The 25,017-nt window shown below is 45.4% G+C and overlaps 1 long non-coding RNA gene across 2 annotated transcripts in view; it reads right to left on the bottom strand.

Annotated features, from left to right (window-relative positions):
• Window positions 1-990: 990 nt before the first annotated feature.
• LOC144766767 (uncharacterized) overlaps window positions 991-25,017 on the bottom strand; it is a 93,733-nt gene continuing 69,706 nt past the window's right edge. Inside the window, exons 2-3 of one of the 2 annotated variants that reach the window (XR_013597920.1) lie at window positions 9,320-9,454; window positions 991-2,172 (exon numbers count right to left, since the gene is read on the bottom strand). This is a non-coding gene — a long non-coding RNA (uncharacterized LOC144766767). Of the gene's footprint in view, window positions 2,173-9,135; window positions 9,455-25,017 lie in introns of both variants that reach the window. The other variant, XR_013597919.1, reaches the window with a different exon arrangement.

The following is a 25,017-nucleotide window of genomic DNA, read 5'->3' on the forward strand; positions in this document are numbered from 1 at the left end:
TCAATAAGGAAATTTTATTTGAAACCTATTCTTTTAAAACATAATACTTGTTTAACAGCGGATGCAATGAATTTAATTTATTCTCTCGAGAGCCCTTACATCTGTTTCTATGTTGCACAATATTTGTTGAAATGTAGGGCAGCAAGAAAATCGATAATGCTGTAATACTGTATATACTGCTCCCTATATTTGCATTTTTGCACTTATTGCTTTTTGCACTTATGCATATGTCACTTTATATTGTGTTGCAAATGGAAGACAGTATTGTGTTACGGAAGTTTATTAATAATGCACTTTAATACATACCTTTTTGTGAGAGGGATACATTTGAATGGGTTACTTTCTTGCACTATGCACTTTCATACATAATATTCATTGTTATAGGTTTTAAATATTTATATAATTATGTCTTTCCTCTCTGCACTGAAGTAACTAGGAGAGCCGGCCCGTGGACTCATACACTATAACCTGTCCTGTAAACAGAATATATTATTGCTGGGCTTGTGATGAATTTTGTATTGATATTTTATTGTGTGTGTGTGTATTCCTTTTTAAAAATGTTCAGCTTATATGGTTGTACAAAAACAAACCGAATAAAGCTTTATGAACTTGAATCACTATCCATGAAACAACAAGTGGCCAAGGTGACGGCTACCTGCTTTGCGGTACTCAATTGGCTAAAATAAAATCCTGTGGCTGATCACCTTCTCAGCACAAAGGACTGTGATCCAAGCTCTTATTATTTCCAGACTGGACTATGACAATGTGTCATACTTGGGAGCCGACAAATCAACCACTCATTGGCTGCAACTTGTGCAATGCAGCCCCAGTCTTCTTTATTGGGTACCCAAGCTTACCTCAGCCTCCAACCTTCTCCATGAGCTGCACTAGCATATTATGGCTAATTGCATCAAGTTTAAAGCGGTATGCTACATGTTTAAGGCCAAATCCAGAATGGTTCCAAAATATCTTCTGGACCTGGTCCACCTAAATCATCCATCCCACCCTCTGAGATCCTCTCTACAGACTTGATTCACTGTACCTCAGTTTCACTGTAGCAGATTGGGAGTAGAGTTGGAGGCAGGCACGATAAATGTGAGTGACTATAGTTTGTGTTCACATGAGAGGCACAAAAGATTTTTGGGGGGAGGTTTCATTGGGGAGAATTGAAGCAGTACGGGGTGGTGGACACTATGTGTTAGAGGTGCACGATGATTTAAACCAATTTCGGTAACGTTGTAAAGTGTGGGAGTTTGTTGTATATGTTAGATACATATGAACTGTTAGTTTCCATGTATTTTTAAACACTGCAGATACCCCTGATGAAGGTCGAAGAGGACTGAACTGCATTGGTTAAAATGTAACGTTTTGGAGGAATCAAGTTTTAGTGTTTGCCTGTGAATATGGTTGAACTTTTTCAACATTACAGAGTATGTGTTTAATTTTGTTAACAAATGTTAATAAGGCTGTGCAACTCCTTCGTGACACGCAAAGGGCGCACCACAATTGATTTATTGAATTTCAAGTATGATCATTTGGGACTGAGTGCATTGAGAGTGCTGCACGCTAAACTAAAAGAAAAAAGAAAGAACATTTAAAAGGAAAGGGTGTGCTTCAGGTTCTTTACTAATGGTAGGTTTATAGCTGCCATTAATCAGGAGGCCAGGGCTTGACCTGATCCTGTAGGGCACACATACCACTGTGAATACCACCCAGGTTGGTATCTATATGTGTACATTGGGTGCCCAGACCCTGAATGGCATCCCAAAGTGCAGTCTTCCTAACAGAGATCTTTTTCAGGTGGCCAATAGCATCCGCACCAAGGGCAGCTGGGGACACAGGGGCAGGATTTGAGGTGCTTGCAGCAGAGGAGATGGTGCCCCCTTGAAGGGAGAGGGCCTGTGCAACTGTTTGGAGAGCAGCAGTGAGGGTGACGATGACAGGGGTGGTGGTGGACACTGATGACACTTCACCAAATTGGGTGGTGACACCTCTACCAAGAGAGAGCTCCTAGAATCCGACTCGCTGGATGTAGTCATCAGGTTTGTATGATCCATGGTTCTCCCCCTGCCCTTTTGGCAACTGGGTCCATCAGTGTCAGTGTCCCAACTGGAACCACTTTGACCATCCCAAACATCTTGGCCCATGTCTCCCCGCTTGGCTGTGTAGATGCTGCAATGGATTAGCACTTTGAGTGACAAGCAATGTTGACATCCAAACAATCCTAATCGGTATGACAGTAGTGATACTGATTTGTCAAGAGCGCATGCATGTCTGCAACATGAGCCAGTCATTACTCTATTTATTTTATTTATTTGTGAAATTTGTAAAGCGCAACAAATGCCTAAGGGCGTCTCGGCGCTGTGAACGTAGCAGAAGATGGGGTGAATTATTGATTGAACAGCCAGGTTTTTATTCTTCTCCTGAAAGCTAACAGAGTGGGACTGGATCAAATATCTAAATCAAGAGAGTTCCTAAGTTTGGCTGTAGAAACAATGAAACTTCGATCGCCCCAGGAAGCTGTTTTAGTGTGTGGTACGGACATCATGAGGGCGTAGGAAGATCGTAGAGGTCGATTGGGGACATGGAAAGCTAAGGAGCTGAGAAGGAACCGGGGTCCTAGCTTGCGTGAGGCTTTGTAAGCGATGCATAAAGCCTTGAATTTGATGCGGTTTTTTACTGCAAGCCAGTGGTAACTTTTGATAATATGGGCGATGGGTTTGAACTTGGGAGTTCCCTAGAGCATTCTCGCCGCCGCGTTCTGCACCGACTGTAGTTTGCGGATGACTTGTTGCTGGGCATTGATAAAAAGTCAGTTGCAATAATCCAAGGAGGACATTACAAAAGCTGTGACCAGTGTTTTTCCAGAGTTGGGGGGGGGGAGAAAAGGGAGGATTTTTTTTATAGTTTTCAGTTTGTAGATAGAGGAAGAGACGATGGTATTGGCATGAGCGGCAAAAGTGAGTTTGTCGTCCAATACTATGCCTAGGTTCCTAACCTTGGTAACGGGGTTGGGTGGGGGACCTAGCTCTGTGGGCCACCAGGCAGTGGGCCAGGTCGGGCTGAGCTTGCCAAAGATCATAACTTCCGTTTTCTCGGAATTTAACTTCAGACAATTTGTGGCCATCCAGTCACTAATGGCGAGCATGCCGTGCTGGAAGTTGGCTGCTATTTCCTATCCATTGTTTTTTATGGCCAGGACCAACTGGGTGTCGTCCGCGTAAGATGTAAGGCTCATCCCATGAGACTTGATGACTCTTGCTAAATCGGTTACGTAAACATTAAATAACGTTGGGCTCAGGGATGAGCCCTGTGGGACACCACATGGTAGTGTCATCTGAGCAGATCTGAAGTTTCCTAGCGTGACTGTCTGAGTGCGGTTTGAGAGGAATGATGAAAGGAGGTTACTGGCTTTATCCTGGACACCTATGCTGTTGACACGGTCGATCGGGATGTTGTGGTCGACCGTGTCAAAAGCAGCGGATAAATCCAATAGAATGAGCACGGCCGTGCCTCCTTGGTCTAAAATGGCTCTTATTTCATCTGCCGCTTTGATCAGGGCTGTCTCCGTACTGTGATACGTGCGGAAACCAAATTGTGTATCATCCAGGAGATGGTGGTCTTCAATGTATTGTGAAATTTGTGTGTTCATGAGTTTTTCGACTACTCTACACATGGTGGTATTGAACACAGTATCTGACAATTGAATGTGTCAATTTTTGCTACTCCTTGTCCATGTATGTAGCAGGGTCTGTTTGAACCCTCTGAGAAATAGAACCATTTGCACATGATTGTGAAATGTTTCCACCAACTATTTAATATATATATAATTTGCACAGAAATCCAGCGCACTTGAAAATTGACGTTTTCATAAATTACACACTGTCCTGAGGTGGAAAGCCGGGACCTGCACTTAAACATTGTTAGCAAATTTTAAAACGATATCAGGGTTTTAAAGGCATTTGCACTTTGTCACCGACCCGACTGTAGCCGAGTAAGGGCTACTTGGGGCCGCCATTTTGGGTGAGGAGAAGGTTGGAGGGCTAGCATACTAGCGCTAAGCCCCTCCTGCCCTCCCGCCCTCGGTAGGATAAAAACAATCGAGAAACCATTCCCCACTGATTGCTAGTGTGTGTGGATGGCGAAACCGAGCGCTTGAAGGCATTTTAATTGCATTTTAATTGTTTTTAAACTTTGTCCTCTGAATTTGTAAAATTGTAATTTGCACAGAAATCCAGCGCACTTGAATATTGTTGTTTTCATAAATTACACAGTGTCCTGAGGCGGAAAGCCGGGACCTGCACTTAAACATTGTTAGCAAATTTTAAAACGATATCAGGGTTTTAAAGGCATTTGCACTTTGTCACCGACCCGATTGTAGCCGAGTAAGGGCTACTCGGGGCCGCCATTTTGGGTGAGGAGAAGGTTGGAGGGCTAGCATACTAGCGCTAAGCCCCTCCCGCCCCTCCCGCCCTCGGTAGGCTAAAACCAATCGAGAAACCATTCCCCACTGATTGCTAGTGTGTGTGGATGGCGAAACCGAGCGCTTGAAGGCATTTTAATTGCATTTTAATTGTTTTTAAACTTTGTCCTCTGAATTTGTAAATTGTAATTTGCACAGAAATCCAGCGCACTTGAAAATTGTCGTTTTCATAAATTACACAGTGTCCTGAGGTGGAAAGCCGGGACCTGCACTTAAACATTGTTAGCAAATTTTAAAACGATATCAGGGTTTTAAAGGCATTTGCACTTTGTCACCGACCCGATTGTAGCCGAGTAAGGGCTATTCGGGGCCGCCATTTTGGGTGAGGAGAAGGTTGGAGGGCTAGCATACTAGCGCTAAGCCCCTCCCGCCCTCCCGCCCTCGGTAGGATAAAATGGCACCCTTATACAGGAGGCGCAGCGGACGGGCGCAGCGGGGGCGCCGGCGGGGTGCCGAAGGCGCGCCAAAGGCAAGCCCGTCTGCGCCCGTCCGTGACAGGCCGGGACCAGGGGCCACTCGCCCTGTCCTAATACCTACAGTGGGTACTAGCCGCATTACCTCGTACTCCAGCAGCGAGCTCAGGAGTCTCAACTGCTTAGGGGTAAGAAAGATTTCAGAATGTGCTAGAATGGGCCCATTTAATATTATGGGCCCTTTCTGCTGTCGGAACTGCCGATGGGAAAGTGACACAGGGACAGAAATCAGTCTGACAGATACCCCAAACCTGGCTCTTAAATGCATTTACCTCAATGCTAGATCCCTACCCAAACACGCGACGGAGCTATATGACATTTTGACCAACGACAAACCTGATCTGGCTTTTATAACTGAGACCTGGCTTGACACCCACAGTACCCCAGATATCGCGATAGCCCTTCCAGCGGAGAACAAAATACTTAAGTTGAATAGAATGAAGAAAAGAGGCAGAGGGGTAGCTTTGATATTTAGGGAATCCCTCACCTGCAGACAAGAAGCCATCACACAGGCCAACAATCATGAAGCAATGGCTTTTTCTGTATCCATAAACACCAATATCTTATTTGGTGGAGTGATAATTTATAATCCCCCTGCCTGCACATTAGACTTCAGCGCCCAACTCTTTTCCCAAATTTTGCCGGTCTGTCTTAAAAATAAGAATATTTTGCTGATAGGGGACTTCAATGTACATTTTGATAGTAGTAACAACCTCTTAACTAAACAGCTAATGGAGGACATGGAAATTCTACAGCTGATACAGAGAATTAATCAGCCAACACATAGGGCAGGACACATTTTGTATCTCTTGTTCTCTAACATAGGAACTATCGATATGGATGAGATTAAACCTATGATATGGACTGACCATTTTATGATCGCGTTCACCATCAATATGTTTACCAACCATTCCAAACCTTTGGTTTCAGCAGCAGCTCCCACAAGGAGCTCGACAAATTTTTCGGGAGAAAAATTCCAGCAATATTTTACTTATGCACCAGCAGGGAAAACTAACATTCATGATGAAATAGAACAACTACAGAATAACATCAGGAGCGCACTGGAACATTGCTCAGCCCCACATTCTAAACACAAACGTAGAGGCACAGTCTCAGAGAAATGGTATGGACCGGAATTAAAATCTCTAAAAAGGAGATGTACATCTTGTGAACATAAATGGAGACTTACTAAAACCCAAGAAAGGAGAGCCTTATACAAAAAAGAACTTGCGCTTTACAATAAAGCTATCAGGAAAGCAAAGAAAGAATATTTCACACGGAGGATAACAGAAAGTAAAAATTCATCGAAAGAACTATTTAAAACAGTCAATGAGCTATGTAGCCCTGCCAGCTTTTCACTGGATCTTATTCCTCACAAGAGGGCTGTAATAAAATTAATGAATACTTCTGTGAAAAAATAGATATGATCTATGCCTCCTTTTCCAACACTGAATCGAAACAACCACACACCCTTGTACCACCCCTAGCACAGGCTAGCTGTCCTAGATTTGGCCCATTCTCAGAGGAGGAGGTGGCCAATGCTATGTTGGAAGTAAAATCAGGCTCTCCACTGGACCCATGCCCACACCATATTTTCTCACAATTAATACCAATAATTTGCCCGGCTGTAACCAAAGTTTTTAATTCCTCGCTGAATTCTGCTGTAATCCCGAAGACCTGGAAAAGCGCCATAGTCACGCCCCTACTAAAAAAAGCAGGGTCTGATATTAACAATCCAGCAAACTATCGGCCTATTTCTCAATTACCATATCTGTCTAAAGTGATGGAGAAATTAGTCAACAGGCAGCTATCCGATTTCTTAGAAACCAACGACTTATTGGATACTTCCCAAACAGGGTTTCGGGCTAATAACTGTACCGAGACAACACACCTGGCAGTGATGGACAACATAAGAACCAAGGTAGATCAGGGAAAAACAGCCGCCCTGATTTTATTGGATCTCTCGGCGGCATTTGATACCGTTCCACACCATCGACTCCTAGAAATTCTTGCAGCCAAGGGTATCCGGGAAAATGCATTAGGGTGGCTGCAGTCTTTTCTGCAAGACAGAACACAGTCAGTACGGATGGGTGATTTTGTTTCCCCTCCCCGGAATATCAAGTATGGGGTCCCACAGGGGGCCTCATTGAGCCCTACCCTATTTAATGTGTTTGTCTCTTCACTTGCTGAGATAGGGAGAAAGTGGGGTGTCGAGATCTGTTCTTACGCAGACGACACCCAGCTGATGATTACATTAGACGAAGAAGATGACCCTAAGGATAGGTTATTTAACTGTTTAACTGAACTAGCCAGCTGGATGCACAATCATTGCCTTAAGCTAAACGCAGATAAGTCTGAAGTACTGTTGTTTGGTAGACACACACAGTTATGGGACAACAGCTGGTGGCCCACAACTCTGGGCACCGCTCCCAGTCCAGCAACAACGGCCAAGAACTTAGGCGTGACTTTAGGTAACACCTTGAGCATGAAAGCCCATGTATCAACAATCTGTGGCAAAGGATTTGCTATACTCAAGATGCTCCGGCGAGTTTTCCCATGGATCCCTATTGAGTGTAGGAAAATTCTTGTCCAATCCTTATTTATGAGCAGGCTGGATTATGGAAACTCTCTGTTCATGGGAATGGCCGACTACCTCTTTTCTAAACTACAAATTGTACAGAACGCTGCGGCGAAGGCAATCTGTAATAAAAAAAAGTAAGACTCAGCCAAAAGCTGCCTGCGTGAGCTTCACTGGCTACCAATGAGGCAGAGAGCCACATTTAAGCTGCTGTGCATAACGCATAGAGCTTTACACAATACTGGCCCTCATATCCTAAAAAATAAAATCAGATTTTACGCTCCTTGCAGGAACCTGCGATCCCGCACGGCAGCTAGAGCAAGAAATACTCGTGTGAAAACAGCTAGGATGGGTGGACGGGCGTTCTCCCACCTGGCGGCAAATAGCTGGAATGAGTTGCCTATGGAGCTTAGATTAACTGACTGCTATTTGTCCTTTAGAAGGAAATTAAAAACATTTACATTATAATTGTGACCCTGTTATTTGCCAACCACCCACTTCTGTCATGACAGCGCCGTGATATCCTATCTAGGATGATTGTTCGCGCTCTACAAGTACCTTTGACATTGACATTGACATTTAGACATTGCTTACTTCAGTCATACCCATTCGACACACGGACATGGCAGAATCACAAAACTTGCATAATAAGGCATGCAATAAGGACTAATTTGACCCTGCTTAATGATTCTTAAATTCATTACTAACTGTGTGTAAGTAGTAGATTATACTTAGATGTTTATTGAGTATACACCTTGACATGCTGACTATAGGATGTTTCCCATACATTGCTAATTTGACTGACATCCTGAGTAATTTGTAAACAAAGTGACCAATATTTCACTTGACATATGAACACATACATCCACATGTCCTGACACCACATATGCATTTCTACATCTCCACTTTCAATTTGGGACTAATTCTCAACTGTTTCCATATTGGAGTTTTTCTAGTGACAGCAGATGGAAAGTGTGCTGTTTTCAAAGGAATCCTTTGCCCATGAGAAGTACATTACACCTGTATACCATTGGGAATAGGCATCATAGCACCACAACCATTGATCTCTTACCTATATTATATGGTGTTGCTCTCCATATAGATATGCATATGTACACAACTTTAACATTACATACTACTCATCTGCAGACAATATCATGTTTGCAACCATAATCCATTTGTTTGTGCCATTTATATTGCATGAAAACTCAGCTGTATGGGACCTCCCTTTGTGATGCGGAATTGTGACTTCTCAGACTAAATATATCGGAGCCTTTACATCAGATTTAGATATTCTCAAAACACTCATGTTGATAAGTATGTGGGAAAACCACCAACGTCCTCACATCCCTGTTAGTTATGAGATGTCTGATGCTGTACTTGAACCTCACACATACGTTCTTGACACTTTTACATCCTACTTCTGTTATGTTGGGCACAGAGGCCATGCCATGAACAGCCATACATTTAGTTGCATACTGCAGTGTGGATGGTGGTCTGGCCAACATATGTGGGCACAGCCTGATGACAATACACAGGCATGTATACTGTAATGGGAACTGGCATTGGCCACAATACAGATAGATTCTTTTTTGTAATACCTGTGACATTTCAGATGTTCTAAGGTACTGAATCATAAGTCCAGGTCTTTAATAACCCCCGTCCTAGCTGCTGTTTGGCCCTCAACTGCTCATCAAGCTCAGGGTAGGCCACCACCAGAATATGGGCCATGAGGGGAGTCAGGGTCCGGCGACTGCCCCTTTGAAGTAGGGAGGACTTTCCCACCTGGACTAGGGTGATCTTTCGGCTGAGGTCCTCCCACCTCTTCTGGCAATGGAAGCTGTGCAAGCAAAAGACTCCCTGGGTCTGCACTTTCCGGGCGATGGCTTTCAAAATTCTTTGCTTCTGGTTGGCGTTGACCTGGAAGGATAGAGCAGATGCTTAATGGACTGCACATGCAAGACACATGACTTTTACAGCACTGATCAATGTTTTCAGGACAACTGACATGTGCAAGATGTACATTGCTACTGTATAGAGGTCATTTGAAACATTGTAGGCCATGTACACACACATTGAGGTACATTACACATATATAATTTAAATGCTTTGAAAGATTTTGCTTGCTCCAGGAGTCAGGCTAAATTGACTGCAAAACAAAAGGCAGGGCAAACACACACTGTCTGTGTAATTAGTCAAGAGGTCACACCTTTGGGAGTACAGTACTGGTGCGATGACTATGTCAGACTTTACAATGATTTAGGCAAGTCACTACTTTGACTCAGTACAAGGAGTACACAACATGTTTGTGACTCCTGTGACATGTTCCAATGTGTTTGTTTTCAGTTTTATTATCTGCCATGTGTGGTGACTCATACTTACATCTGATGCAGGATCTAAACATAGTGTGTGTGTGCAATGTCAGAACAACTACTGTTCACCATTTAGGATAGAAAAGCACTGTTACATGAATCAAATAGACTAAACATTCATAATTTAGGGTCTGACAGTCATTGTTACACACATGTGGATGCTTTGTATTAAGTGACTCCTTATGAACATGTAGTTGATGCTCAGAAATAGCCACAAGAATGTAAAGAGTATGACAGATCCGATCATGAAATATGTACATGACATCACATAATAGTAGTTGTGATAGGTTACTTGTCAATGCTATGCTACACGTATTTAAAGGATGTTAAGTGACAAGTTGCATCAGCTATGGTGACCCAGGTATAGTGTCATCTAGTCAGGATTATCTGTTTGGCAGTTAGGTGCTATGCTCCCACTGAAGCTACATATGTTTCGGAATTTCATTAAATAAAGACTATCTAATGTCTTTGCAAAACACTTTAACAAAATAGTCTTGCTCACTGTGTCATTGTTTGGGGATGCTTTCATACTAGCAGGGTAGTTCATGGTGAGTCAAATGTTTTGAGACGTGTCGATTTCTACACTCATAAGATCATTCCTCTGATGCAGCACTAACCAAGTTCACCCAACTGTGATGCATAGTTACATGCCATTTTAAAAAGCTTGTACATGTATCACATGAGTATGACAATAGAATCCACATCCAGCCATTCATCCAGTTGATCATATTTGCCACAGGTCTCAGATGTAGTGCTGTACATATTTCTAAATATTGGTTGATAAAGACAGACAAGGTATCATATGTCAACACATATCAGGCAAACTTAGGGCGATATGTATCAAGCCTTTTGTGATTCGCAAAGGCCGAAATTCGCAGAATTTCGGCCTTTGCGAATCGCAAACGGCCTTTTTGCATGTTTTGGGATGTATGAAACATTCCCAAAATAAGGAATTACAAACTTGTGCGATTCCTTATTTTGCCATAGCATTTAGGGAATCGCAATTTTGCGATTCCTTAAAAGCTATGTATGTAGCATTTTTGGCTAGCGAATTTAGGTTAAGAATTCGCAAATTACCACCATCTTGTAGTTGATGGTAACTTGCGAATTCTTCCCAAAATGCACACTTTGGCATTTTTAAAGGTGGCATGTGATGCACACACATACCCATAGGGCATGTATGTGAGCCATATGCACACACATGTAGATTTCAGGGGTGCAGCAGGGTGTCTTTGAGACACCCCTGCAGCCTTGAAATAATTCTCAAATTGCGATTAGCAAATTGCGAAATCGCAATTTGAGAATAATTTTGCAATCATTCCTATGGGCCTCCTGGCCCATAGGAATGCATTGGAAAATATTCCTTAATTGCTAATTCGCAAAATGCGAATTCGCAAATAAGGAAGAGTAAGGAATCTCTAAAAAAAAAGCGATTTTTTTCATACATACCAGTTTGCAATTCCTAAATAGCGATTCCTTAAAAATCACTATTTTGGAATCGCAAAATACTTTCTTGACACATATCGCCCTAGGTGATGAAAGTTAAGCAGACAGATGTAAGGGCTTTGATTGGAGTCATCCTAGTCTTTATGTTTGGCTTTTATAGTTAGGGATAGTGACATCTGCATCCTCAAAGCAATACGCGGTACTTACCTGCAACTCTGGTAAAGCATAGAACTGGTCATACTTTGGTAGGACTTCTCCAACAGGGGTCTTCAGCTCTTTATTTTTGAAAGCAGGAGCCCTAGCACTGGTTTGGCCTGGCATGGTTGCACACAGCAGCTGATTGCTAGGAGTGGTAAATGGAAGCAGTGTTTGTAGGCAAGTGAGTGTATTTTTGAATTGCAGCATACTTGAGCAGTGCATATGCGTGCGTATGCATAGACACACATAGCCATTGGTCGATTGCAATCAAAAGTAGCCAACGTTAGCCTATGAGGGAGACTGCTGTGCATGAAACCGCCAAGCGAGCAGTCTTTGTCCGCTGGCGGTGTACGCCTCTATTTTCCTATTTGTGCAAGTTCAGACTGACGCCATGTCAGCGGTCGAGTGTGATGTTTGATATGGCATCAGAACCACTTGTTGGTGTTTTTTTGACAATTGTATTTGTACCTCTACCACTACATGTGATTGTTAAAGGCTTAATTTTTCATTTGCTCATAATCCAAGTCAAAGTGGTATACATGGTGCTGATTGTGGAATGTGTAGATGTACATGACAGGTAGGCTAACTGCAACATGTGTAATGGTGTGCCAGTATAAACATGTCAGACAAGCCACCCTTTTTGTCATGTCAGCTAATTTCATATGATGTTGTGCATGATCAAGGTGTCGTGATGTGATTTGTGACCTTGTAGGTGAATGATAGTAAGGGCAGGCTGGACATTAATAAAGTCACAGTACCTGGCTTAAAAAAAACCTATGTAATTTCCACTTGTACAATGCATTACATGTCAACATATTTTGCTTTTGAAAAGAATGCAATGATGTTCCTCTACTCTCTCACTTAGGTACCCTGGGAGAGGGGGAGGCTGGCATCCTCCATAGTTCCGTCCATTCCCCAACCTCCAGACCATGCAGGAGAGGCACATTATCCAGAAATACTCATTGAATTGATTGACCATCCTGGATATGAATAGTCAGTGAGAGGGGGATATCCGAACTGAGTTTAACAATCCCCACAGTTTCACCCCTCTTGTAAAAGCTTTGTCTGTTTTACACTTTATGGCCCCTAGCTCTTTTCGGTTTACTGTTGCCAATTCAGGTGGGATGTCACAAGCGACATCCAGTCTTACCCTGACAGAGGTGCTTGCACCATTGTTGAAAGACGTGAGACGATACATTCAGTTCCCTGGCCATGATGATTTAGACACAGCGAAGGCAGATTTCTATGGCCTAGGTCACATCCAACATGTCATTGGATCTATTGATTGTACAAACATTCCCTTAGTAGCCGCCACGACTGTGAGCAAGTTTACTACCACTCCATTAATGTGCAAGTTGTCTGTTTGGCCTATCTGTACATCTCCAACATCTGTGCCCGGTTTCCAGGATTTGCCTATAATAGCTTCATCCTGTGGAACAGTAACATATTATGGTTGATGTCACAATTCCAACCATAGAGGGCATGGTTTGGGGGTAAGTGTGATGTATGGAAGATTAATTATACATACATATAATGCAAATTAGTATGACTGTGTGAATTATTATTTTCCTACTATATATCTCACATTTAGGAGACTCAGGATATCCCAACCGGCCATGGTTGTTGATGCCGCTCTGAAATCCTACAGCGCCTGGTGAACAACGCTTAAATGACGCACAAGGAAGGACAAGGTGACCAGTGGAGAAGAATTCTGGCCTCCTGAAAGCCAGATTCTGCTGCCTGGCAGGACTGGTGGAGCCCTCAAATACTCACCTTGGAAAGTATGCCTGACCACCGTGGCCTGCTACAACGTCCACAGCATTGCCCTGAGATGGGAGATACTATATATCCCAAAGGATGGAGAGCATGGGAATCCAGCTGCTGGGTGCTGGGAAATGGCAAGTGATGATGCAGATAGTGGTGAGGATAATGAAGCATCTGTGCATCAGGAAATCATCCGCAACGACTTATCCTGAAGGTAAGTGTGCTTTGAGATGTGGTGTTAACAGTTGCACTAGGCACTGTGAGGGTGCAGTACAGACCGAGGAAATATTATGAGTTATTCAGACCATGGTTAGCCAAGGAAAAGGGCTGTAGTATGATGTTTTTAAGGTGATTAATGACACCAGTTTGAAATTCATTATTAAAAAATGTAGAGCCTCAGGAAATGCCTACATGAGGTATGTATATTTAGATTATGCAGAACTAATCACTGTGTTGTTCACTTCTAGGTTTGTGTATCATATTGTCTTCGTGTGTTTATAATCAAGTTGTGAATTCAGCTGGTATCTGTTGCAGTTTCTGAAGAACAGAGTGAACATTGATTGTTCCTGGGACTGTGTCATAGATGATGGGTGGGATACATCTTTGTGAGGACTGCTTGTACTACAATGGTTTGGCAAGTTCCTTGTTTTCTTTTCCTTGTTTTTTTGGAATTTTGTCTCATTAGTGCGTTAGTCCTAAATCAATATGTGTGCCATCATGTGTCACATCAAATCTTTGAGTTAAGGGAAATTAATGTCAATCTGCATTCACATGCCCTCATTCCTCATTGTTTATGACCTATATGTGACTGGTTCTGTGTATTCTCAATATGTTCTAAAAGTGCTTGTCAAACATGACTGACATGTACTTGTGTTATACTACCAGATGTAGGCAACGCATGATTGTTTAGTTACTGGGGTCAAGGACTGTGGTGCAGACATTTGTCTGTGTACTGATATTCAATATGTTATTTGAATTGAATGAGCTTTGAGCCAAACTACATGTGCATGTCATATGTTTTATATAAAATAATTGTTTTTGACATGAAGTGAGTTTGTGACTATTTGGTAATCTAATACCAAGTAGCAAAACTGGTGATAGTACAGATTTTTGCTGTTGCAGCAAGTCCTGCTGCAGATGTAGAGCTGAGCGATACCAACGGGGATGATAGAAGACATGTCTTGGGAGTTTGAGCTGGACTGTTCCCATGAGGCACAGGGTCAGACTGATTTGCATATGGCCATGTCTGAACTGGGGTGGTGGAGTGAGCTAAAGAATAATGATTTATTGAATCCAGATCAGTTGACTGGGGGTGAGTGTTTGATTTGCTCAAGCACTCCGTCCATCATCCCCTTTGGTATGTCTTTGTTCGCCCTAAATTGGCAGGGTATGCACAGACGTGGGTACCTTGCTCACTTTGCCACTGGATTCAAGATAGCCTGGCTGATGAGGGTTATGAACCCGAAACCGGTCCCAGGATGCTTGTTTCCAGTCCAGGGAAGACATGGCTTGGCGGTTCGGATTGGACTCTCCCAATGAAGCACAGGGTCAGACTAATTTGCATATGGCCATGTCTGAACTGGGGTGGTGGAGTGAGCTAAAGAATGATGATGGATTAAGCCCAGATCAGTTGACTGGGGGTGAGTGTTTGATTTGCTCAAGCGCTCTGTCCATCATTCCCTTTGGTATCGCTTTGTTTGCCCTAAGTTGGCAGTCTATGCCCAAACGTGGTCCCTTGCTCACTTTAACACTGGATTCAAGATAGCCTGGCTGATGAGGGTTACAAAACCAAAACCGGTCCCAGGATTCTTGTTTCCGGTCCAGGGAAGGCATGGCTCAGCAGTTCGGGCTGAACTGATCCCATGAGGTACAGTGTCAGACTGATTTGCATATGGCCATGTCTGAACTGGGATGGTTGAGTGAGCTAAAGAATGATGATGAATGATTAAACCCAGATCAGTTGACTGGGGGTGAATGTTTGATTTTCTCAAGCGCTCCGTCCATCATCCCCTTTGGCATCGCGCTGTTCGCCCTAAGGTGTCATGGTGTGCCCAAACGTTGGTCCCTTGCTCACTTTGCCACTGGATTCAAGATAGCCTGGCTGATGAGGGTTATGAACCCAAAACTGGTCCCAGGATGCTTGTTTCCGGTCCAGGGAAGACATGGTTTGGCACTTTGGGCTGGACTGTTCCTATGAGGCACAGGGTCAGACTGATTTGCATATGGCCATGTCTGAACTGGGGTGGTGGAGTGAGGTAAAGAATGCTGATGGATTAAGCGCAGATCAGTTGACTGGGGGTGAGTGTTTGATTTGTTCAAGCACTCCGTCCATCATCCCCTTAGGTCTCGCTTTGTTTGCCCTAAGTTGGCAGGTTATGCCCAGACGTGGGTCCTTTGCTCACTTTACCACTGGATTCAAGATAGCCTGGCTGATGAAAGTTATGAACCCAAAACCGGGCCTAGAATGCTTGTTTCCGGTCCAGGGAAGACATGGCTTGGCAGTTCGGGCTGGACTGTTCCCATGATGCACAGGATCAGACTGATTTGCATATGGCCATATCTGAACTGGGGTGGTGGAGTGAGCTAAAGAATGATGATGGATTAAACCCAGATCAAATGACTGAGGGTGAGTGTTTGACTTGCTCAAGCGCTCCGTCCATCATCCCCTTTGGTATCGCTTTATTTGCCCTAAGTTGGCAGTGTATGCCCAGACGTGGGCCCCTTGCTCACTTTGCCAGTGGATTCGAGATAGCCTGGCTGATGAGGGTTATGAACCAAAAACCGGTCCCAGGATGCTTGTTTCCGGTCCAGGGAAGACATGGCTTGGCAGTTTGGGCTGGACTCTTCCTATGAGGCACAGGGTCAGACTGATTTGCATATCGCCATGTCTGAACTGGGGTGGTGGAGTGAGCTAAAGAATAATGATGGACTAAGCCCAGATCAGTTGACTGGGGGTGTGTGTTTGATTTGCTCAAGCGCTCCGTCCATCATCCCCTTTGGTATCACTTTGTTCGCCTTAAGTTTGCAGGGTATGCCCAGACGTGGGTCCCTTGCTCACTTTACCACTAGATTCAAGATAGCCTGGCTGATGAGAGTTATGAACCCAAAATCGGTCCCAGGATGCTTGTTTCCGGTCCAGGGAAGACATGGCTTGGCAGTTCGGGCTGGACTGTTCCCATGAGGTACAGTGTCAGACTGATTTGCATATGGCCATGTCTGAACTGGGATGGTTGAGTGAGCTAAAGAATGATGATGAATGATTAAACCCAGATCAGTTGACTGGGGGTGAATGTTTGATTTTCTCAAGCGCTCCGTCCATCATCCCCTTTGGCATCGCGTTGTTCGCCCTAAGGTGTCATGGTGTGCCCAAACGTTGGTCCCTTGCTCACTTTGCCACTGGATTCAAGATAGCCTGGCTGATGAGGGTTATGAACCCAAAACTGGTCCCAGGATGCTTGTTTCCGGTCCAGGGAAGACATGGTTTGGCACTTTGGGCTGGACTGTTCCTATGAGGCACAGGGTCAGACTGATTTGCATATGGCCATGTCTGAACTGGGGTGGTGGAGTGAGGTAAAGAATGCTGATGGATTAAGCGCAGATCAGTTGACTGGGGGTGAGTGTTTGATTTGTTCAAGCACTCCGTCCATCATCCCCTTAGGTCTCGCTTTGTTTGCCCTAAGTTGGCAGGTTATGCCCAGACGTGGGTCCTTTGCTCACTTTACCACTGGATTCAAGATAGCCTGGCTGATGAAAGTTATGAACCCAAAACCGGGCCTAGAATGCTTGTTTCCGGTCCAGGGAAGACATGGCTTGGCAGTTCGGGCTGGACTGTTCCCATGATGCACAGGATCAGACTGATTTGCATATGGCCATATCTGAACTGGGGTGGTGGAGTGAGCTAAAGAATGATGATGGATTAAACCCAGATCAAATGACTGAGGGTGAGTGTTTGACTTGCTCAAGCGCTCCGTCCATCATCCCCTTTGGTATCGCTTTATTTGCCCTAAGTTGGCAGTGTATGCCCAGACGTGGGCCCCTTGCTCACTTTGCCAGTGGATTCGAGATAGCCTGGCTGATGAGGGTTATGAACCAAAAACCGGTCCCAGGATGCTTGTTTCCGGTCCAGGGAAGACATGGCTTGGCAGTTTGGGCTGGACTGTTCCTATGAGGCACAGGGTCAGACTGATTTGCATATCGCCATGTCTGAACTGGGGTGGTGGAGTGAGCTAAAGAATAATGATGGACTAAGCCCAGATCAGTTGACTGGGGGTGTGTGTTTGATTTGCTCAAGCGCTCCGTCCATCATCCCCTTTGGTATCACTTTGTTCGCCTTAAGTTTGCAGGGTATGCCCAGACGTGGGTCCCTTGCTCACTTTACCACTAGATTCAAGATAGCCTGGCTGATGAGAGTTATGAACCCAAAATCGGTCCCAGGATGCTTGTTTCCGGTCCAGGGAAGACATGGCTTGGCAGTTCGGGCTGGACTGTTCCCATGAGGCTCAGGGTCAGACTTATTTGCATATGGCCATATCTGAACTGGGGTGGTGGAGTGAGCTAAATAATGATGATGAATTAAACCCAGATCAATTGACTGGGGGTGAGTGTTTGATTTGCTCAAGCGCTCCGTCCATCATCCCCTTTGGTATGACTTTGTTCGCCTTAGGTTTGCAGAGTATGCCAAGACATGGGTCCCTTGCTCACTTAACCACTGGATTCAAGATAGCCTGGCTGATGAGAGTTATGAACCCAAAACCGGTCCCAGGATGCTTGTTTCCGGTCCAGGGAAGACATGGCTTGGCTGTTCGGGCTGGACTGTTCCCATGATGCACAGGGTCAGACTGATTTGATTATGGCCATATCTGAACTGGGCTGGTGGAGTGAGCTAAAGAATGATGATGAATTAAACCCAGATCAATTGACTGGGGGTGAGTGTTTGATTTGCTCGAGCGCTCCATCCATCATCTCCCTTGGTCTCGCTTTGTTCGCCCTAAGTTGGCAGGATATGCCCAGACGTGGGTACCTTGCTCATTTTGCCACTGGATTCAAGATAGCCTGGCTGATAAGAGGTATGAACCTGAAACCGGTCCCAGGATGCTTGTTTCTGGTCCAGGGAAGACATGGCTTGGCAGTTCGGATTGGACTGTCCCAATGAAGCACAGGGTAAGACTAATTTGCCTATGGCCATGTCTGAACTGGGGTGATGGAGTGAGCTATAGAATGATGATGGATTCAGCCCAGATCAGTTGACTGGGGGTGAGTGTTTGATTTGCTCAAGCGCTCCGTCCATCATCCCCTTTGGTATCGCTTTGTTTGCCCTAAGTTGGCAGTGTATGCCCAGACGTGGGTCCCTTGCTCACTTTGCCACTGGATTCAAGATACCCTGGCTGATGAGGTTTATAAACCCAAAACCGGTCCCAGGATACTTGTTCCTGGTCCAGGGAAGACATGACTTAGCAGTTCAGGCTGGACTGTTACCATGAGGCACAGGGTCAGATTGATTTTCATATGGCCATGTCTGAACTGGGATGGTGGAGTGAGCTAAAGAATGATGATGAATGATTAAACCCAGATCAGTTGACTGGGGGTGAATGTTTGATTTGCTCAAGCGCTCTGTCCATCATCCCCTTTGATATTGCGTTGGTCACCCTAAGGTGGCAGGGTATGCCCAACCATTGGTCCCTTGCTCACTTTGCCCCTGGATTCAAGATAGCCTGGCTGATGAGGGTTATGAACCCAAAACAGGTCCCAGGATGCTTGTTTCTGGTACAGGGAAGACATGGCTTGGCAGTTTGGGCTGGACTGTTCCTATGAGGCACAGGGTCAGACTGATTTGCATATCGCCATGTCTGAACTGGGGTGGTGGAGTGAGCTAAAGAATAATGATGGATTAAGCCCAGATCAGTTGACTGGGGGTGTGTGTTTGATTTGCTCAAGCGCTCTGTCCATCATCCCCTTCGGTATCGCTTTGTTCGCCTTAAGTTTGCAGGGTATGCCCAGACGTGGGTCCCTTGCTTACTTTACCACTGGATTCAAGATAGCCTGGCTGATGAGAGTTATGAACCCAAAATCGGTCCCAGGATGCTTGTTTCTGGTCCAGGGAAGACATGGCTTGGCAGTTTGGGCTGGACTGTTCCTATGAGGCTCAGGGTCAGGCTTATTTGCATATGGCCATATCTGAACTGGGGTGGTGGAGTGAGCTAAATAATAATGATGGATTAAGCCCATATCAGTTGACTGGGGGTGTGTGTTTGATTTGCTCAAGCGCTCCGTCCATCATCCCCTTTGGTATGACTTTGTTCGCCTTAGGTTTGCAGAGTATGCCAAGACATGGGTCCCTTGCTCACTTAACCACTGGATTCAAGATAGCCTGGCTGACGAGAGTTATGAACTCAAAACCGGTCCCAGGATGCTTGTTTCCGGTCCAGGGAAGACATGGCTTGGCAGTTTGGGCTGGACTGTTCCTATGAGGCACAGGGTCAGACTGATTTGCATATGGCCATATTTGAACTGGGGTGGTGGAGTGAGCTAAAGAATGATGATGGATTAAGCCCAGATCAGTTGACTGAGGGTGTGTGTTTGATTTGCTCAAGCGCTCCGTCCATCATCCCCTTTGGTATCGCTTTGTTCGCCTTAAGTTTGCAGGGTATGCCCAGACGTGGGTCCCTTGCTCACTTTACCACTGGATTCAAGATAGCATGGCTGATGAGAGTTATGAACCAAAAACCGGTCCCAGGATGCTTGTTTCCGGTCCAGGGAAGACATGGCTTGGCAGTTTGGGCTGGACTGTTCCTATGAGGCACAGGGTCAGACTGATTTGCATATCGCCATGTCTGAACTGGGGTGGTGGAGTGAGCTAAAGAATAATGATGGATTAAGCCCAGATCAGTTGACTGGGGGTGTGTGTTTGATTTGCTCAAGCGCTCCGTCCATCATCCCCTTTGGTATGACTTTGTTCGCCTTAGGTTTGCAGAGTATGCCAAGACATGGGTCCCTTGCTCACTTAACCACTGGATTCAAGATAGCCTGGCTGATGGGAGTTATGAATCCAAAACCGGTCCCAGGATGCTTGTTTCCGGTCCAGGGAAGACAAGGCTTGGCAGTTCGGGCTGAACTGTTCCCATGATGCACAGGGTCAGACTGATTTGCATATGGCCATATCTGAACTGGGCTGGTGGAGTGAGCTAAAAAATGATGATGGATTAAACCCAGATCAATTGACTGTGGGTGAGTGTTTGATTTGCTCAAGCGCTCCATCCATCATCCCCTTTGGTCTCGCTTTGTTCGCCCTAAATTGGCAGGATATGCCCAGACGTGGGTACCTTTCTCATTTTGCCACTGGATTCAAGATAGCTGGCTGATGAGGGTTATGAACCCAAAACTGGTCCCAGGATGCTTGTTTCCGGTCCAGGGAAGACATGGCTTGGCAGTTCGGATTGGACTGTCCCAATGAAGCACAGGGTCAGACTAATTTGCAAGTGGCCATGTCTGAACTGGGGTGATGGAGTGAGCTATAGAATGATGATGGATTAAGCCCAGATCAGTTGACTGGGGGTGAGTGTTTGATTTGCTCAAGTGCTCCGTCCATCATCCCCTTTGGTATCGCTTTGTTTGCCCTAAGTTGGCAGTGTATGCCCAGACGTGGGTCCCTTGCTCACTTTGCCACTGGATTCAAGATACCCTGGGTGATGAGGGTTATGAACCCAAAACCGGTCCCAGGATACTTGTTCCTGGTCCAGGGAAGACATGGCTTAGCAGTTCAGGCTGGACTGTTCCCATGAGGCACGGGGTCAGACTGATTTTCATATGGCCATGTCTGAGCTGGGATGGTGGAGTGAGCTAAAGAATGATGATGAATGATTAAACCCAGATCAGTTGACTGGGGGTGAATGTTTGATTTGCTCAGCGCTCCGTCCATCATCCCCTTTGATATTGCGTTGTTCACCCTAAGGTGGCAGGGTATGCCCAAACGTTGGTCCCTTGCTCACTTTGCCCCTGGATTCAAGATAGCCTGGCTGATGAGGGTTATGAACCCAAAACTGGTCCCAGGATGCTTGTTTCTGGTCCAGGGAAGACATGGCTTGGCAGTTTGGGCTGGACTGTTCCTATGAGGCACAGGGTCAGACTGATTTGCATATGGCCATGTCTGAACTGGGGTGGTGGAGTGAGCTAAAGAATGATGATGGATTAAGCCCAGATCAGTTGACTGAGGGTGTGTGTTTGATTTGCTCAAGCGCTCCGTCCATCATCCCCTTTGGTATCACTTTGTTCGCCTTAAGTTTGCAGAGTATGCCCAGACGTGGGTCCCTTGCTCACTTTACTACTGGATTCAAGATAGCCTGGTTGATGAGAGTTATGAACCCAAAACCGGTCCCAGGATGCTTGTTTCCGGTCCTGGGAAGACATGGCTTGGCAGTTCGGGCTTGACTGTTCCCATGATGCACAGGGTCAGACTGATTTGCATATGGCCATATCTGAACTGGGGTGGTGAAGTGAGCTAAAGAATGATGATGGATTAAACCCAGATCAATTGACTGGGGGTGAGTGTTTGATTTGCTCAAGCACTCCATCCATCATCCCTTTGGTCTCGCTTTGTTGCCCTAAGTTGGCAGGATATGCCCCGACGTGGGTACCTTGCTCATATTGCCACTGGATTCAAGATAGCCTGGCTGATAAGAGGTATGAACCTCAAACCGGTCCCAGGATGCTTGTTTCCGGTCCAGGGAAGACATGGCTTGGCAGTTCGGATTGGACTGCCCCAATGAAGCACAGAGTCAGACTAATTTGCATATGGCCATGTCTGAACTGGGGTGGTGGAGTGAGCTAAAGAATTATGATGGATTAAGCCCAGATCAGTTGACTGGGGTGAGTGTTTGATTTGCTTAAGCGCTCCGTCCATCATCCCCTTTGGTATCGCTTTGTTTGCCCTAAGTTTCTCAGTCTATGCCCAGATGTGGGTCCCTTGCTCAATTTGCGACTGGATTCAAGATAGCCTGGCTGATGAGGGTTACAAACCCAAAACCGGTCCCAGGATGCTTGTTTCCGGTCCTGGGAAGACATGGCTCGGCAGTTCGGGCTGAACTGATCCCATGAGGCACAGTGTCAGACTGATTTGCATATGGCCATGTCTGAACTGGGATGGTGGAGTGAGCTAAAGAATGATGATGAATGATTAAACCCAAATCAGTTGACCGGGGGTGAATGTTTGATTTGCTCAAGCGCTCCGTCCATCATCCCCTTTGGTATCGCGTTGTTCGCCCTAAGGTGTCATGGTGTGCCCAAACTTTGGTCCCTTGCTCACTTTGCCAATGGATTCAAGATAGCCTGGGTGGTGAGGTTTATGAACACAAAACTGGTCCCAGGATGCTTGTTTCCGGTCCAGGGAAGACATGGCTTGGCAGTTCGGATTGGACTGCCCCAATGAAGCACAGAGTCAGACTAATTTGCATATGGCCATGTCTGAACTGGGGTGGTGGAGTGAGCTAAAGAATTATGATGGATTAAGCCCGGATCAGTTGACTGGGGTGAGTGTTTTTTGATTTGCTTAAGCACTCCGTCCATCATCCCCTTTGGTATCGCTTTGTTTGCCCTAAGTTTCTCAGTCTATGCCCAGATGTGGGTCCCTTGCTCAATTTGCCACTGGATTCAAGATAGCCTGGCTGATGAGGGTTACAAACCCAAAACCGGTCCCAGGATGCTTGTTTCCGGTCCTGGGAAGACATGGCTCGGCAGTTCGGGCTGAACTGATCCCATGAGGCACAGTGTCAGACTGATTTGCATATGGCCATGTCTGAACTGGGATGGTGGAGTGAGCTAAAGAATGATGATGAATGATTAAACCCAAATCAGTTGACCGGGGGTGAATGTTTGATTTGCTCAAGCGCTCCGTCCATCATCCCCTTTGGTATCGCGTTGTTCGCCCTAAGGTGTCATGGTGTGCCCAAACTTTGGTCCCTTGCTCACTTTGCCAATGGATTCAAGATAGCCTGGCTGATGAGGATTATGAACACAAAACTGGTCCCAAGATGCTTGTTTCCGGTCCAGGGAAGACATGGCTTGGCAGTTCGGATTGGACTGTCCCAATGAAGCAAAGGGTCAGACTAATTTGCATATGGGCATGTCTGAACTGGGCTGATGGAGTGAGCTAAAGAATGATGATGGATTAAGCCCAGATCAGTTGACTCGGGGTGAGTGTTTGAATTTCTCAAGTGCTCCGTCTATCATCCCCTTTGATATCGCTTTGTTTGCCCTAAGTTGGCTGTGTATGCCCAGACGTGGGTCCCTTGCTCACTTTGCCACTGGATTCAAGATAGCCTGGCTGATGAGGGTTATGAACCCAAAACCGGTCCCAGGATAATTGTTCCTGGTCCAGGGAAGACATGGCTTAGCAGTTCAGGATGGACTGTTCCCATGAGGCACAGGGTCAGACTGATTTTCATACGGCCATGTCTAAACTGGGATGGTGGAGTGAGCTAAAGAATGATGATGAATTATTAAACCCAGATCAGTTGACTGGGGGTGAGTGTTTGATTTGCTCAAGTGCTCCGTCCATCATCCTCTTTGGTATTGCTTTATTCGCCATAAGTTTGCAGAGTATGCCCAAACATGGGTCCCTTGCTCACTTTACCACTGGATTCAAGATAGCCTGGCTGATGAGGGTTACAAACCCAAAACCGACCCAGGATGCTTGTTTCAGGTCCAGGGAAGACGGGGCTTGGCAGTTCGGGCTGGACTGTTCCTATGAGGCACAGGGTCAGACTGATTTGCATATGGCCATGTCTGAACTGGGGTGGTGGAGTGAGCTAAAGAATGATGATGAATTAAACCCAGATCAATAGACTGGGGGTGAGTGTTTGATTTGCTCAAGTGCTCCATCCATGATCCCCTTTGATCTCGCTTCGTTCGCCCTAAGTTGGCAGGATATGCCCAGACGTGGGTACCTTGCTCACTTTGCCACTGGATTCAAGATAGCCTGGCTGATGAGAGGTATGAACCTGAAACCGGTCCCAGGATGCTTGTTTCCAGTCCAGAGAAGACATGACTTGGCAGTTCGGATTGGACTGTCCCAATGAAACACAGGGTCAGACTAATTTGCATATGGCCATGTCTGAACTGGGGTGATAGAGTGAGCGAAAGAATGATGATGGATTAAGCCCAGATCAGTTGACTGGAGGTGAGTGTTTGATTTGCTCAAGCGCTCTGTCCATCATCCCCTTTGCTGTTATAGGTATAGGTAAGTAATCTTTATTGCTCAGTTAATTAAAACCATTGCAAATATTAATACATGGGAAAAATAAAATTATAAAAAGTATAAAATGACTATAGGTTCATGATGTTAATAGTCATTGCTACAGAAATGTATACAAATTTTCCACAAAACGTGAGTTAAAATCCGTGAGTCCCTTGGAGAAAGCGAGTAAACGATGACAATAGTTTCGTGCGGTAGAAAGTCCTTGCTACTAAAATGTATACTGATTTCACACCGTGTAACCCTTACGGTAGCATTGGTCCCTTGCATTCCTGCGATGACAGTGTAAAAGGCATTGCCCCTGGGTTTTAAGCATCGTTGTAACGTGCGACTTGGCTCACTGTTCAGTGCCCCTTTAATTTGCTTCTTGATTTTTACTGCAGCTGGTGTCTGCCGTCTGGCTTTCCTGTTTCTTTTCTACTTTCTCTAGAAATTTTACAAAATGGCATGCTAATTGG

The sequence above is a fragment of the Lissotriton helveticus genome, chromosome 7 (assembly GCF_964261635.1).
Source record: "Lissotriton helveticus chromosome 7, aLisHel1.1, whole genome shotgun sequence".
NCBI lineage: Eukaryota > Metazoa > Chordata > Amphibia > Caudata > Salamandridae > Lissotriton > Lissotriton helveticus.